General features: G+C 44.1%; 1 long non-coding RNA gene across 1 annotated transcript in view; it reads right to left on the reverse strand.

The window, feature by feature from the left end:
- The window catches only part of LOC132399965 (uncharacterized), a 36,270-nt gene extending 19,381 nt beyond the window's left edge, over positions 1 to 16,889 (reverse strand). The window contains exon 1 of the long non-coding RNA XR_009514150.1: positions 16,652 to 16,889. This is a non-coding gene — a long non-coding RNA (uncharacterized LOC132399965). The remainder of the gene's footprint in view (positions 1 to 16,651) is intronic.
- Positions 16,890 to 17,849: the final 960 nt, after the last annotated feature.

The raw sequence follows: 17,849 nt of genomic DNA on the forward strand, positions 1-17,849 counted from the left end.
AGGTCGGGCAGCATCCGTTGACTGCTTCTTTCAACGGATGCTGCCCGACCTGCTGAGTTCATCCAGCTTTTTTGTACGTACTGTTTACCTGTACTGTGTACTACATGCATTTTGAATTATATTTATTAAATTATTTGTGGTAATATTTTATTTACTGTTCTGTGTATGATATATGTTTTGTGGGTGCACCATGGCCTGGAGGAACATTGTTTTGTTTGGTTGTATTTATGTACAGTCAGGTAACAATAAACTTGAACTTAAATTATACTGAGAACATAACTTTCAGTCCAAAAATTCATCACAAGAAAACTGCATTATTTTGCAAAGGGTCAATTGTTCTTACTTTTTTACAATTTGGTTATAAGCAAAAGGGCTTCTGCAGATGCTGGAAATCGTTTGCACAACACACAAAGTGCTGGAGGAGCTGTGCAGGTCAGGGGAATTATCAATCGAGATTTTCAGCCAACACCCATCTATGTTGGTGCCAGAAATGAGGCAGCACTTACGGGTTGCCCCGCACAATACTTGCTGGTTTGCTTTTTAACACCAACAATGCACTTCATTTCATGTTTCGATGTACACGTGACAAATAAAGCTCATCTTCATCTCTATTCTCCCATTTAATCCTCCCCACATTCCCGTTAACTCCCCCAACTACCACTCACCCACACACTAAAGCCAATTTACCGTAAACTTCTGCCTAATCGCATCTGCCATATTCCTATTATCCATACCCCTCTATTCCCTAACTGTGTCTGCTTCTTAAACATTGTTATCATATCTGCTCCCACCACTAGTCCTGGCAGCCTGTTGCAAACACCCAGCAGTCTCGATATAAAAATCTTGCATTGCAAATATCCTTTAAGCTTCCTCTCTCTCGCCTTTCATGCTCAGCATGTCTCATTTAAGATCGATTGTTTGCATTTCTGGTTGCCTAGTGATAAGAGGGATGTAGCTAGGTTAGAAAAGGCATAAGAAAGATCTACAAGAATGTCATAAAGCTCTCCTACCGTTGAGAACATCTACACGGAGGAAAGCAGCATCCAGCAGCAGGGACCCCTCACCACCCTTTCCTCACTGCTGCCATCAGGAAGGAGGTACAGGAGCCTCAGAACTCACACCACCAGGTTCAGGGACAGTTATCACCCCTCAACTATCAGGCTTTTGAACTGGGGCGGGGGCTAACTTCACTCAACTTCTCTTATCCCAACACTGAACCGTTCCCACAATTTATGGACTCACTTTCATGGATACTTCATCTCACGTTCTTGATAGTTATTATGTATTTATTATTACTTTTTTCTCTCATTTGTATTTGCACAATTTGTTGTCTTTTGCACATTGCTTGTTTACCTGTCCTGTTAATGCAGTCGTTCATTGATTCTATTGTGCTTCTTGGGTTTACTGTGTATGCCCACAAAGAAATAAATCATAGGGTTGTATATGATGATTTATATGTACTTTGACAATAAACTTACTTTGAACTTTGAGATTCTGCAGTTTTTACAAGAAAGAACAAAAACACCAAACCACGTTAGTAATGATTTTGTTTACAAGAGGATCTGCAGATGCTGGAAATGCAGAGCCACGCATTTACAAAATGCTGGAGAAACTCAGCAGGTCAGGCAGCATCTATGGAGAGGAATAAACGGTCATTAGGACTGAGTGGGTTAAAGGGTCAGCACAACATTATGGGCTGAAGGTGTGTACTGTGCTGCGCTATGTTCTCTAGTTGGGAGCTCGTCAGCTGGGGAGGGCCTGGAGCACTTAATCAGTTCTACTAGATGGGAATTCACATCCCTGTTATCAGACTCCAAAACAAACCCACTCTCCCAAGCTTTGCCATGGGACGAGATTATCAGGGAAAGGGGCTCAATTTATGGATATGTTCCCCACAAGCAACCCCACTGATTTTTGGGAATTCCCATCCCAAGGAGGAGGAAGGAGCCTTTGAGATGATATCAGAATCTTGAGGCTATGCAGCAAATTGATTTTTGCCATCATATGCGCAAGAGGTGACGTGCTAGTATAGTGGTTAGGGTAACGCATTACTGTGCCCAGTGATTGGAAGTCTGGGGTTCATTTCCCACAGTGTACTGTAAGGGGTTTGTGCAGGTGGGGCTCAGCAGCCTGCCTAAGAGAAGGAAAACTCAGATTTTAAACCTCTGCTGCCTTGTGGCCATACCTGCCCATGGGAAAGGCTTCGGGAGTAAACCCCGAGGAAGAAATCTGGGGCCGGGGTCCCTAAGGCAGTTTGATGTTGTTTACAGCTTCACTCTGGCAAACTCCACGACGACACCGGTGCCGAGCTATATCGGCGCTTGCCCTTTCCTTGGACTACATCAGAGACGTGGAGAGGGGGAACCCGCTGCATGGGCAATGGCCGGTTCTTCAAATCTTCCTGCCCAGGCTTGCGCCCCGGACAGGATACAGTCCACCAGAGGCACAAACCCATGGTCCCCTGGGATCGGCTGCTGCCTACTACTGTAAGGAGTTTTACTTTCTACCCCTGGCAACATGGGACTCCTCTGGGTTTTCCAACTTCCTTCCATATTTCAAAGACATACAGATTGGGGTTAGTAAGTTGTAGATGTACTGTGTTGGCACCAGAGCATGGCGACATTGCGGGCTTCCCAGGGGCACCTTCAGGTTGTGCCCCAGTCTCCTTTTTCTGTGTAATCCACTCAAATCCCAAGTCTTTGAAGCTTCAGTCTCCTTTAGTCCTAATGCCCATTGCCAATTAATTTTTCTTATTTGCAATTGCAGTAGAAACTCATTTTAAGTGTGATGTGATATCTACAAGTAGGACATTTTTTAAAAGTGAAATTTGATTCTATGTTTATCCATTTATTTTGAGAGTTCTTCAGAGCATATATAATTTTTCCTCAGGACAGATTCAATCTTCTTTGATATGTCCTTGTGTCTCAGTCACAGCTCCTCCCACATCCCCTCATTCCTATGTCCAAAGGTTTAGGGCTCAAAATCCCATCCCAGATGCTTGAGCAAAAACCTCCAGCAGCCACTCTGAAGCAGTACAAGGAACGCTGCCCTGTCGGGGGAACTGTTTTCCAGAGAATACATTGCACTGAGGCTTGAAGAGTTTCCATGGTCCTATCATGGAAAAGTTAGTCCTGGTGGCCTGGCCAGTATTTATTCTGAAGCAACGTTATGAGTAGTAGTTAGTTGATGACTGATATCTGTGGGAGTTTGCTATGAACAAACTGTCTGCCACATTTCCTATATTATAACAGTGACTTCCCATTAATTGGTTCATAAATCCTTTTGTCCTTTAGACTCCTGTAGGGTTTAAGTCAATCTAAGTTCACTCTCATTCTATCCTTGCAATAAGAATAATCCCGCCTGCTTAAGGTATGTGGGTGTATCACACACACACACACACACACACACACACACACACACAAACCCATCCACAAACACACATAATCTCACCCACAGACCCACACACTCACACACGTGCATGCACATAGACACACACCCATCCACAAACACACACAATTTCACCCACAGACACACACACTCACACACGTGCATGCACACAGACACACACCCATCCACAAACACACACGATCTCACCCACAGACACACACACTCACACACGTGCATGCACACAGACACACACCCATCCACAAACACACACAATCTCACCCACAGACACACACACTCACACACATGCATGCACACAGACACACACCCATCCACAAACACACACGATCTCACCCACAGACACACACACTCACACACGTGCATGCACACAGACACACACCCATCCACAAACACACACGATCTCACCCACAGACACACACACTCACACACGTGCATGCACACAGACACACACCCATCCACAAACACACACGATCTCACCCACAGACACACACACTCACTCACGTGCATGCACACACACACACACACAAACCCATCCACAAACACACATGATCTCACCCACAGACACACACTCAGAATTACACACACACATACACACTCAGACACAACATAGACATGTGCCCACACACAAACACAAATGTATACACACATACACACAGCATAAATTTAGCCTTGACATCTTTTGTTTTCCACTGGAGAGCTTTGAAACCCCTAAAATGTTTCCTACAGAACACTCATTTCTGATTCACAGCCATCTGCTGGGGCAGTGACCAATCATTCCTGATTCACAGCCATCTGCTGGGGCAGTGACCAATCGGCCCATGCTCTAATACAGAAACTAAGCAGTGTGTTGTGTTACCCGTTGAATCAGCAAGTTTCTCAATGAGTCATACAAATTTCATCAGAGAAATGATGATGAAATCTCAGTTCTCCACGATGACTCATGCAGAGTTTGACATTTAAGCATCATGACTGTGGTCGGAAACAGCCTTTTCTCACAATAAGATTTAAAAGTTAATGGCTTCAGTCGAAATTAATTTTCTTACAGATCTTCCCAAGGTTATTTAGGTACTTTTAAAACAACACACAAAAATACTGGAGGATGGTTATATGGTTATGGTTAACTCAGCAGGTCAGGCAGTGTCTATGGAAATGAGTGGAGAGTTGATGTTTCAGTCTGAGGCCCTTCTTCAGGACTGGAAAGGAAGGAAGAAGATTCCGGAATGAAAAGGTGGGGGGAGGGGAAGGAGGCTGGCTGGAAGGTGATGGGTGAAGCCAGGTGGTGGGAAAGGTAAAGGGCTGGAGAGGAAGGAATCTGATAGGAGAAGAGAGTGGAGCACAGGAGAAAGGGAAGGAGGAGGGGACCCAGGGGAGATGGTGGGCAGGTGAGAAGAGGTAAGATGTTTGAGTGAGGAATAGAAGAAAAGGGGAGGGGGAGTGATTTTTTTTAAACTGCAGGGAGAAACCCATATTCATGTATCAGGTTGGAGGGTTCCCAGATGAAATAGGAAGTGTTTCTCCTCCAGTCTGAGGGTGGCCCAAGAGGTGTACTTTTAGGTACTTTTATATGTTTTCTTCTGCATCATCCCCACCCTGGCTTACTTCCACAATTCTACTTCAGATAATGACTCAAATATTATGTCATTGGATCCAGGTAATTCTTGTCTATAAAAAGTCATCCCTCACAAATGCATATTAAACATCCTGCCAGAGTATAGAACATTTTTTACCACAGATATTATTTTGGTGTTTGGACTGTATGTGCAGTTTGGACAGAGCACTGACGGGGGCTTTGTCCATCTCCAGGTATATTTACAAAGATCACTTGGTAAAGACAGACAGCCTTTTATCCCTGCTACCCAGGCAATATTTCATCTTCTCCACCAACATTATTTAAGAGAAAAACGATTGCCTGCTCCTTATCAACCTGCCGCTGTCTATGAGGAGTCCGTTGTCCCCGTGACCACGTGGGTTTCCTACGGGAGCTCCAGTTTCCTCCCACAGTCCAAAGTCTAACCAGTTGGTAGGTTAGCTGGTGATTGTAAATTATCCTGCGATTAGGCTGGGGTTAAATTGGGGGACTGCTGGGCGGTGTGGTTCGAAGGACCTATTCCATGTTGTATCTCAATAAATAATTTTATATAAAGCTGCTGATTTCCAAGAGCAAACTCAGGTGCCTGGAGCAATGAGGCAGCGGTGCAGATCTTATGTTAATGAGCGGAACAGTTAGCGCTATACTTTTACAGCACAAGCGACCCCGGTCCAATTCCCACTGCAGTCTGTAAGGAGTTTGTACGTTCTCCCCGTGACCACGTGTGGGTTTCCTCCAGGTGCTCCGGTTTCCTCCCACAGTCCAAAGACGTTCGAGTTGGTAGGTTAATCGGTCACAAGGGTGTAATTGGGTGGCGCAGACTCGTTGGGCTGAAAGGATCTGTCACTGTACCATATCTCTAGCTGTAAATATGGAATATATACTGTGAGTGGAGCAGGGACTGCTAATATCTACTTTCTGAATATCACTTTCAACACCAGCTGTTCAGTCCCCTCCATAGATGCTGCTGGACCTGCTGAGTCCTGCGTCTACGTTGCTCTGCAGAATCTCTTTGATGATCATGCTTGCTTTGAAGGATCACAAGATCACAAGACAAAGGAGTAGAAGCAGGACATTCGGCCCATCGAGTCTGCTCCGCCAATCCACCATGATACCTGTCTAGTTCCAATTTCCGGCTTTTTTCCCATATCCCTTGATACCCTGACTAATTAGATACCTGTCAATCTCCTCCTTAAGCACCCTCTGACTGGGCCTCCACAGCTGTATGTGGCAACGAATTCCATAAATCCACGACCCTCTGGCTAAAAAAATTTCTCCTCATCTCTGTTTTAAATGGGTACCCTCTAATTCTAAGACTGTGACCTCTTGTCCTGGACTCACCCACCGAGGGAAACAGCCTTTCCACATCTACTCTGTCCAACCCTTTCCACATTCGAAATGTTTCTATGAGATCCCCTCTCATTCTTCTATACTCTAATGAATACAATCCAAGAGCCAACAAACGCTCCTCATATGTTAGTCCCTACATTCCAGGAATTATCCTAGTGAATCTTCTCTGAACTCTCTCCAACATCAGCACATCCTTTCTAAGATAGGGGGCCCAAAACTGCACACAGTATTCCAAATGAGGTCTCACCAGTGCCCCATAGAGCCTCATCAACACCTCCTTACTCTTATACACTATTCCTCTTGAAATGAATGCCAACATAGCATTCGCTTTCCTTATTGCTGATCCAACCTGGTGGTTAACCTTTAGGGTATCCTGCACTAGGACCCCCAAGTCCCTTTGCACTTCTGATTTTTGAATTTTCTCCCCATCTAAATAATAATCTGCCCAATTGTTTCTGCTTCCAAAATGTACAACCATACATTTCTCAACATCGTATCTCATCTGCCATTTCTTTGCCCACTCTCCTAAACTGACCAAGTCTCTCTGCAACCTTTCCGTTTCCTCAACACTTCCTGCTCCTCCACCTATCTCGGTGTCATCACGTCTTTTAAACTTGCAGTGAGGTAAGTGTCTTTATGTAATGAACTTGAGGAGGTTTCTGGAACAGCCTGCTCAAGTTTCTGGAGTGGAATGTAAGCCCACATCCTTCTGATTGAGAGGTGAGTTCATGTGGCCAATGGGACGTCTGAATGGTGGTGTGTCATTATAAGGCAGAACAACTAATCTTGTAACCACGTGATCTGCTCATCGGTTATGTTTGCTGACTCTTACCCTGATCTCAGGATATCTCGTTTCCTGTTGTTGACTCTTTGTGAGAATTCTATCCTTGAGTAAGCTGCAGTGCTTACATTGTGTTTTACTTGTGGTCTGAAACATTGAACTTCACCCAGCCATCTCTTGGAAGGCAGCGGTGCAAAGATAGGAGAGAGGAGAAGGAGGAGGAGGGCGGCATGGTGATGCAGCTAGCAGAGCCACTGCCCTGACCTCCGATGTTGCCGTGTGGAGTTTGCATGCTTTTGCCACTATATTAGTTACCTCTTGTACCTAAAAAAGTGGCCACTGAGATTATGTTTGTGATCTTCTGCTGTTGTAGCCCATCCACTTCAAGGTCCCTACATGTTGTGCATTCAGAGACGCTCTTCTGCACAGCACTGTTTTAAAATGTGCTTAATACTGTTCCTGTGTTTCCTTGTCAGCTCGGAACAACCTGGCTGTTCTCCTCTGATATATCTCATTAACAAGGCATTTTCGCCCACAGAATTGCCGCTCACTGGCAAGAGAAAATCTGCAGATGCTGGAAATCCGAGCAACACACACAAAATGCTGGAGGAACTCAGCAAGCCCGGCAGGATCTAGGAAAAGAGTACAGTCGGTGTTTTGGTCTTTTCCTCGATGCTGCCTGTCTTGCTGAATTCCTCCAGCATTTTGTATCTGCTGCTCACTGGAATTTTGTTTTTGTTTTTCTCTTCATTCTCTGTAAACTCGAGAGACTGTTGTGTGTGAAAATTCCAGGTGATTAGCAGTTTCTGAAATACTCAAACCACCCTGCCTGGCACCAACAATCATTCCACTGTCAAAGTCACTCAGGTCACATTTCTTCCCCATTCTGATGTTTGGTCTGAACAACAATTGAACCTCTTGACCATGTCTACATGCTTTTATGCATTGAGTTGCTGCCACATGATTGGCTGATTAGATATTTGCATTAACAAGCAGGTGTAAATGTGGCACCAAGTGTATAACGCTCGTGTGACTGCCTGGGGTTCTGGGTGCTTTGGTTTCTGCCACATTTCAAGCACAAGTTGAACAGAAGCAAGCTAACTGGTCATCCCCAGTGTGTAGGTGAGGGGTGAGATCCGAGGGGTGGAGATTTATTTTATTTGAGTTATTTAGAGATACAGGCCCTTCTGCCTCAAGGATCCTGTGCTGCCCGATAGCACCCATGTGAACAATTAAACTAAGAACCCATACGTCTTCGAAATGTGCGAGGAATATGAAGAAAGTGGAGGGATATAGGCATTGTGCAGTTAGGAGGGATTTGTTTTTTTTAATTTACTTTTATGCCGGTTTGGTCTTTTCCTGTGCTGTACTGTTCTATGTTCTATGTCCTACGAAAATGGAGCATGGAGGAAAGCCACCCAGACATAGTGATCCAGGTTCGATTCCTACCAGTTCTTGAAGGGGAGACTAGAACCAAGACAGTGTCTGTACCCCCAGGTGAATGTCTGAGATCATGGGGCACCATTCCAATGACAGTAATGAGTGTTTGAAACTCTGATATTCCAAAGCTCACAGTAAATTTATTATCAAAATGCATCTATGTCTCCAAATACGACCTCCAAATAAGATCCATTTTCTTGCAGGCATTCATTGTAGAACAAAATAGTACAAAAGAATCGATGAACAGTTGCACACAAAGGCTGTCAAATTGTCTGAATACAAAAAGAAATAATAATAATAATAAATAAGTAATAATTAAAATTGGGGCCTGAGTTGAAAGTAAGTTTATAGATTGTGATCAGTGATCAGTTCAGTGCTGTGGTGAGTGAAGTTATGGTTCAGGAGCCTGATGGTTGAGGGATAATAACTGTCCCTGAACTTTGTGGTGTGGGCCTTAAGGCTCCTGTACCTTCTTCCTAAAAAATGCCCTGGGTACGACTCTAAACCAACCGGTGATGAGGCTCTGATTGGGGAGTTTCAGAGCTTTGGGGAAAGTGGAATTACCTCTTCGTTGCTCTTGGGGCCGCTCTGACCCGGAATGGGAGCACCTGAAAGGGTTCCTGCTCTGGATATGAGCGAAGGCCAACGGCAGATCTGGAGGGTTCAGTAACTGAACTTAATGGCGGAGAAGGGGGATGAGCTAGGACCTCAAATGACAATGGCTGTAGTACAGGCGGATGAACATTTGGGAAGCGAAATGGCAATTTCTTTAGTTCACCCAACAGAAGGCAACAGCAAACCACCGTTACTAGATACTAGGTTTCCTAGAATCTATTTGCTAAGAAAACCATGGTTAAACTCGCAAGATGTATCGCACGGGTATATACATCAACAACAGATGGAACAAATGAAGATATAGATAAATTCTATGAAGAGCCTGATCAAGCAAAGCATGGACGCAAATCTCAAGATATTGTTATTGTCATGGGAGATCTAAATGCTAAAGTAGGACAAGGTGCTGATGGAAATACCACAGGAAAATTTGCACTAGGGAAAAGGAATGAAAGAGGCGAGAAATGGGTAGAATGGTGCAAGATGACTAATTAAGTCATTACGAATACCTACTTTAAAAACCATTCAAGGCGCTTGTGAACCTTGAAAAGTCCAGGTGATAACACCAGAAATCAACTTGACTTTATTACTATAAACCAAAGATTTAGAAACTCAGTGACTCAATGCAAAACGTATCCAGGTGCAGCCTGTAATAGTGACCATAACCCAGTAATATGTCACGTAAAAGTAAAACTTAAAACACTAAAGCAAAAACCTGAACAATCCCTTGACTACTGGCAATTAATTAAAGAAGAAAACTTAGACAAAAATTTACAATTGAAGTAAGGAATAGATTTCAAAGTCTAGAAATAGTCTGTTGAAGATGATAGCAATCATGTAGAAATGAAGTTTAACTCTCTAAAGGATGCCTTAGTTGAATCAGCAAAGTCAGTGATTCCTAAAAAAGAAAAAAAGCAGAAAGAATAAATGGATGACAGATGAAATCAAAAATCTACTGGAAGAAAGGAGACGGAAGAAAGTAAACCCTATAAAATATAAGTCCTTTGATAAAAAATTTAAAAGCTTATGTCAAAGAGCCAAAGAAGAATGGTTAAACCAGGAATGTGAGCAACTGGAAAAGAATCCCTATTACTGACCAAAAACGGTTACATCAACGAATCAAGAATATCACTAGTAAAAAGCTCCTCTGTTCTTCAGGTGGATGTTTGAAAGCAAAGGACAGTCACAGGAAAAGATGAGATTATGAACAGATGGACTGAGTATATTCAGGAATTGTTTGAAGACGATCGAGGCAAAAAACCAGAAATTAAAAAGAACATTGAAGGTCCAAGTTTTTTTAAAATCTGAAGTTCATAATGCAAAAAATAAGGTGAAGAAAGGAAAGGCAGCGGGTCCTGATGAATTAGTAATAGAACAAATTATCACCCTTGAAGATTATGGAATTGAAAAAATTACTGATTTAATCAATGACATTTGTGAGACTGGAATGATACCAGAAGAGATTTAAAAAAAAATCAGTATTTATCACTTCCTAAGAAACATGGAGCAATAGAATATGAATTACATAGGACTTGTGTTTAATGAGTCATACAACCAAGGTACTTCTAAGAATTATAATGACAAGAGCTAAAAGTAAGATACAAGCTGAAATAGGTAAAGAACAATGTGGTCTTGTGAAATACAAAGGTACAAGAAATGCGATATTGATGTTAAGGATACTATCAGAACGAGCTATTCAAGTGCAAAAAGATTTATTTGTTTGTATCGACTACACAAAAACATTTGATAAAGTGAAACACAATAAGTTATTTGAAATATTACAGGAAACTCTAGATCTAGATTCGAAAGATCTCCACCTAATGAGAAATCTGTACTGGGAACAAACTGCCACTGTAAGAATAGATGGAGAAGTGAGTCAGTTTACAAAAATCAAGGGAGGTGCTAGGCAACCATGCGTTTTCTCCCTGATTTGTTTAATGTGTACAGTGAAACAATATTACAAAAAATAAGAGACATCTTGGGAATCAAAGTTGGTGGTGAAAACATCAATAATTTCAGATATGCGGATGACACTCTGTTAATTGCAAGTATGGAGGAAGAACTACAAAACTTAATCGATACAGTTGTTGAAGAAAGAACAAAAAATAGGTCTATCTATCAATTGCAAAAAAACAGAATGCATGGTGATACCCAAAAAGGAGAATCCTATCTGCAGGCTGAGAATAAACAGGGAAGACATAAAACAAGTACAGAACTTTTGCTGCTTAGGAAGCTGGGTGACATCAGATGGGAGGTGTGATATGGACATCAAAAGAAGAATAGGGATGGCAAAAGACACCTTTACGAGAATGAAGAGTATACTGACCAACACTAAACTAGGCATGACAACCTGCCTCAGAATACTGAAATGTTACATTTATCCAGCTATGTTATATGGCTCAGAATGTTGGACAATATCTATTAACATGAGTAAACAAATTGAAGCAGCTGAGATGTGGTTTTTGAGGAGGATGCAAAGAATATCATGGACGAAACGAATATCTAATGAGGATGTCATGAACAGAGCAAGCACAAAAAGAGAAATAATGTATGAGACCATGAAAAGGCAACGCAACTTCATTGGATATGATTAGGAAAGAGGAGTTAGAATGCACAGTAATTATGGGAAAGATTGAAGGGAAGAAACGATGGTGGAGACAGCAGCCAGAGAACTGGAAATGAATACCAATGAATTGATCCACTTGACCCAAAACAGGAGTGTGTGGGCCACAGTAGTCAAAGCTCAAACTGGGCATGGCACCTGATAACCTTCTTCCCCTTGGTGGCAGAGAGAAGAGAGCAGGGGCCAGATAGTGAGGGCCCTTGATGATGGTTGCTGCTGTCTCGTGGTAGTGCTCTTTGTAGAGGTGATCAGTGGTGGTGAGGGCTTTTCCGTTCTTGGGCATTGGTATTGTCCATACCAGGTCATGATCTGGCAAGTCAGGCTGCTCTCAGTGCATCAGTTCATCAGAGTTTTAGACGACGTGTTGAATCTATGCAAACTTCTAAAGAGGTAGATGCACTGCCATGTTGTCAGGAGCAGGGGCCGAATGGACCCAAATGCAGGACGCAGACACTGAAATACTAGGGGAAGGACAGGATGGGGATGCCATGGCATTTAAGGGTTAATGCAGGCAGGGCTGGATCCAAGAGTTCAGACGAGGCAGGCAGGCAGATTCCTCTTGACGGGCCACAGGGATCCTGGGCAGGGCCACCTCCCAGGTGGGAACCCAGCAGCCTGGGCCAGTCACAGACACTTGGGCAGGTGCAGGGCACAACCCATGGGAAACGAGGGGAGGAAAGGGTAGGAGTCCCTAGGGCGGGCCGCTTGGATCCCGGGCAGGGCCACCTCCCAGGCAGAAAACACAGAGGCCTGGGCTAGTCGCGGACACCTGGGCAGGTGCGTGGCACAACCCTCAGGGAGCAATAGATGGAAGGGGCAGAACCCTCGCCAGGCAGCGGCAGTCCAGCCGGATCCGCCCGATGGAGGCAACGGGTTGGAAGGGGCAGAACCCCCACCAGGCAGCAGCAGTCCAGCCAGACCCACCCGACAGAGGCAACGGGTAGGAAGCTGGGTTCAGGGTAAGCAGCTAAACTACAGTGATCCACCAGGTACATTGGTAAATTGGGAAAGGCAACCAACAGCATGGCAGCACAAGCAAGGAGAATAAGGCAGAACAGCAGGACCAGCACACTGGAGAGAAGCAGGGGAACAAGACCAAACCAATAGAGCATATACAGAGCAGGGCAGAACAAAAATGACCACCCACCCAGTCTCCGACCCACGGCCCCTTATAAACACCTGCAGCCGAATTGGCCACAGGTGTGCCTCCTTGATCCAGGCTGATCTTAACAGGCTCAAAGGGGCCGGGAGGGACAGCTGTAAGACCCGGAGTCCAGAGCACTCGGACCAGATCAAGACCCGGAATGCGGATTCAGGACCAGACCGGACCCTGGCACATGTTCAGCTTGTAATGGCAGTTTCATGCTGAACCCAGGACAGATCCTCTATTATGATAATACCCAGGAACCTATAGGGAGTGGAGAAGAGGTCTTGAACACATTTGAAGTAGAAATAGATAGAAGGGTCATAGAGTCACATGACACAGCAAAAGGCCCTTCAGCCCAACCCATTCATACTGACCACAATGCCCATCAGAGATAGTCCCATTTGCAGACATGCCTCTACATGCAAAAAGGAAATGAAAGGTTGCTGCTGGTTAAAGACAATGTGGAGCACTAACCATTAAAGGAGGAGAAAGTTCAAGTGTTCTACTGCACCCAACTTACTCAAAGTTCAAAGTAAATTTATTATCAAACTACATACATGTCACCATATACAGCCCTGAGATTCATTTTCTTGCAGGCATTCACAGTAAATACAATAAACACAATAAAATCAATGAAGAACTGCACTCAGCAAAGATGGGCAAAAAATTACCATATAAAAGACAAAAGTGCAAATACAAAGTAGAAAATAAACCAGAATGATAATAAGTAAGTAAATAATGCACAGAACATGAGTTGCAGAGTCCTTGAAAGTTGTGGGATCATTTCAGTGTCAGGGTGAGTGAAGTTGCCTACTCTGGTTCAGGAGCCTGATGGTTGAGGGGTAATAACTGCTGCTGACCCTGGTGGTGCTCTGCTCCTTAGGCCAGTTCTACTGGCAATGCCAGTTCTGCACTGAACTAGATGTTCACATCTTCCCGAGGTAACCCTTGCCTTCACCATTCGATCGACACCCGGGCGCAGCACACAGATGCAATCATAGAGACTGTTCACCAGCTTTACTTTCTTGGAAGTTTAAGGGGATTCAGCACATCATTGAAGCCATTCATGCACCTACTGACACACAGCGGAAATCATTCTGACAGGCTGCATCACGGCCTGGCATGGAGGTCCGAGAGGCTGCAGAGAGTGGTGGGTTCAGCCAGCTCTCCCCACCGTCGGGGACACCGACAAGAGCCGATGTCTCAGGAAATCAGCATCTATCGTCAGGAACCCCACCATCAGGGCCATGTTGCCATCAAGCAGGAGATACAGGAGCCCAAAGATCGACATCTTAACGTTCAACAACAGCTTCTTCCCCAATACTTTCAGATTTCTGATCTGACCTGACAAACCAGAGCACTATTCTCACTCAATCTGCGTTAACAATGTGTTAATTTTGTTTTGCCTGGTGTGATATGGACCTTGGTCAGTCAGAGTTGACCATTGATATTGCATCCTAGCTGTCCAGATACTCAAGACAGGGCAGTACAATATGGAGAGCAAGCTGTTGCCCTTGTAACAGGCTCCTCCTCTCTACACATCTGATGAGCCCAAAGGAACGGCAGAGACCGATACAGTTTGGCACCAGCGGTGTCACAGGAGTTGGCAGTGAGCATTGAACTCAACGTAGGACTGCCTTAGGGACTGCAGCTCTGGATTCTTCCCTCGGGGTTTACTCCCGAAGCCTTCCCTGTGAATGGGTGCAGCCGCAAGGCAGCGGAGGTTTGAGATCAGAGATTCCCTTCTCCTAGCTGAGCTGCCAACCACGGCTGAAGAATCCCATCTGCCTGAAGTGACTGGTTTTAGGGCAGCAGTAACCTGCCTTTGTCCCTTCTGTCGTTAGAAGCGGTTCTGCTGGGCTTAGTTGCTAAGCAACACGTGAAGGCCAGGAGTTGGACTTGGTTGTCAGAGTCTACTGGAGATGTTGCCATTGGGAGCATTTAGAAACATAGAAACATTGAAAACCTACAGCACAATACAGGCCCTTCGGCCCACAAAGCTGTGCTGAACATGTTCCTACCTTAGAAATTACCTAGGGTTACCCATAACCCTCTATTTTCCTAAGCTCCATGTATCTGTCCAGGAGGCTCTTAAAAGACCCTATCGTATCCACCTCCACCACTGTCACCAGCAGCCCATTCCACACACCCACCACTCTCTGCATAAAAAACTTACCCCTGACATCTCCTCTGTACCTACTTCCAAGCACCTTAAAACTGTGTTCTCTCGTGCTAGCCATTTCAGCCCCGGGAAAAAGCCTCTGACTATCCACACAATCAATGCCTGTCATCATCTTATACACCTCTATCAGATCACCTCTCATCTTCTGTCACTCCAAGGAGAAAAGGCTGAGTTCACTCAACCTATTCTCATAAGGCATGCTCCCCAATCCAGATTTCATTCTTGTAAATCTCCTCTGCACCCTTTCTATGGTTTCCACATCCTTCCTATAGTGAGGTGAGGTGACCAGAACTGAGCACAGTACTCCAAGTGGGGTCTGACCAGGGTCCTATACAGCTGCAACATTACCTCTCAGCTCCTAAACTCAATCCCATGATTGATGAAGGCCAATGCACCATATGCCTTCTTAACAACAGAGTCAACCCTCGCAGCAACTTTGAGTGTCCTATGGACTCGGACACCAAGATCCCTCTGATCCTCCACACTGCCAAGAGTCTTACCATTAATACTATATTCTATTATCATATTTAACCTACCAAAATGAACCACCTCACACTTATCTAGGTTGAACTCCATCTGCCACTTCTCAGCCCAGTTTTGCATCCCAAGTAACAGTAAGTACTGGGAGTTTTGCCCCACTACCATCCCCACTTATGACAACTTTAAGAAACCATTTTGTTGTAGAAGTAATGCATGTTAAGTTTATGTTAACTTATGATTTTCACATTTGTAATGTACTGTGCTGCTGCTACTGCAAAAAGCTAATTTTCCTGGCACTTCTACCTTGAGTCTGATTGTCCAAGACAATAAACTTGAAAAACTTTCATTCCCTAGCTGCTCCATGTGCCAAAACGTTTTTGTGAAGGGAGCAATCCCGTTTTGGCAGCAATGCAGCCCTTAGTTAAAAGCATTTGAGCAGAGCTCCTCCAAAAACATAGAAACCAGAACAGAACAGCACAGCGTAGGCTTTCGGCCCACCTTATAGACTACTCAAAGATCAATCTTACCCTTCCCCCTCACATAACCCTCCATTTTCCATCATCTATGTGCCTATCTAAGGGTCTCTTAAATGTTCCTGATGTATCTGCCTCTAGCACCATCCCTGCATAGTCCCAGCACTCTGTGTAACAAACTTACCTCTGACATCCCCCTTATACTTTCCTCCAAACACCTTAAAATTATGTCTCTTTGCAATAGCTATTATACCCCATCCCCCGGCAAAATGTCTTCACTTGATCTGTGCATCTTACATCTTGTACTCTATCAAGTCACCGCTCATCCTCATTCGCTGCAAACAGAAAAGCCTTAGCTCGCTCAACCTATCCTCATAAAATACACTCTCTAATCCAGACAGCATCCTCTGCACCTTCTCTAAAGCTTTCACATCTATCCTATAATGAGGCGACCAGAACTCCACTCAATATCCCACGTGTGGTCTAACTAGGGCTGCAGCATTACCTCGCGGCTCTTGAGCCCCTGACTAATGAAGGCCAACAAACCGTATCCCTTCTCAGCAACCTTACCAACTTGTGTGGCAACTTTGAAGGAACTATGGACGTGAGCGTTTTTGAAACACAGATCCCGGAGCACGAAGGTTGCTTCTGAGTGTACCTCTGGTGCTTTTGAAGCCTCGATGAATTCTGCAACCTTTGACATCATGATAACGTTCAGGGACCAACTATTTTCCAGTTTTCAGTAGGTGTAGCTCTCCTGCACCTTACTCATGCGCCCAACTATGAGTTCATTCTTTGTTTACACAGAAGTCACGGGAGGCAAAGAAGTTGTGAAATAGCTCTGGGATTCCACAATAGTGATTACAACAGCATTACTTGCAGGGTCTACTTACAGCATTACTTGTCACACGGCCAGTGAAAAACCAAGCAACATGACTTGCATTTTGATAGAGTTTTATATCCTACACAGATTGCCTTACAGGACCACAAAATACTTATTAAAATCAGAATCAGAATCAGGTTTTTTTTACCAACATATGTTGTAAAATATGTTGTTCTGCAGTCGTAATCCATTGCAATACATAACGTATGCTGTATATTGTATATAGATAGATATACTGTATAGCTATTCAAAGTTGAAGTTCCAAGTAAATGTATTATCAAAGTACATATATGTCACCATATACAGCCCTGAGAGTCATTTTCTTGTGAGCAATCACAGTAAATAAAAGAAACACAATGGAATCACTGAATGATCACACCCAACAGGACAGACAGCCAATGCAAAAAAAAAGAACTGTGCAAATACAAAAAGAAAGACAGAAAATAACAATAAATAAGTGTGCTTAGCTCACTGCTCTACTCTCTGTATACACATGACTGTGTGGCTAGGGGTAGCTCAAATATCATCTATAAATTTGCTGATGATACAACCATTGTTGGTAGAATCTCAGATCATGACGAGAGGGCGTACAGGAGTGAGATATGCCAACTTGTGGAGTGGTGTCACAGCAACAATCTGGCACTCAACGTCAGTAAGATGGAAAAGCTGATTGTGGACTCAGGAAGGGTAAGACGAGGAACACATACCAATCCTCATAGAGGGATCAGAAGTGGAGAGAGTGAGTTGTTTCAACTTCCTGGGTGTCAAGATCTCTGAGGATCTAACCTGGTCCCAACATATTGATGTAGTTATAAAGAAGGCAAGACAGCAGCTATACTTTAGTAGGAGTTTGAAGCGATTAGGCCTGTCAACAAATACACTCAA

Source organism: Hypanus sabinus, chromosome 9, assembly GCF_030144855.1.
Source record: "Hypanus sabinus isolate sHypSab1 chromosome 9, sHypSab1.hap1, whole genome shotgun sequence".
NCBI classification, from domain to species: Eukaryota; Metazoa; Chordata; class Chondrichthyes; order Myliobatiformes; family Dasyatidae; genus Hypanus; species Hypanus sabinus.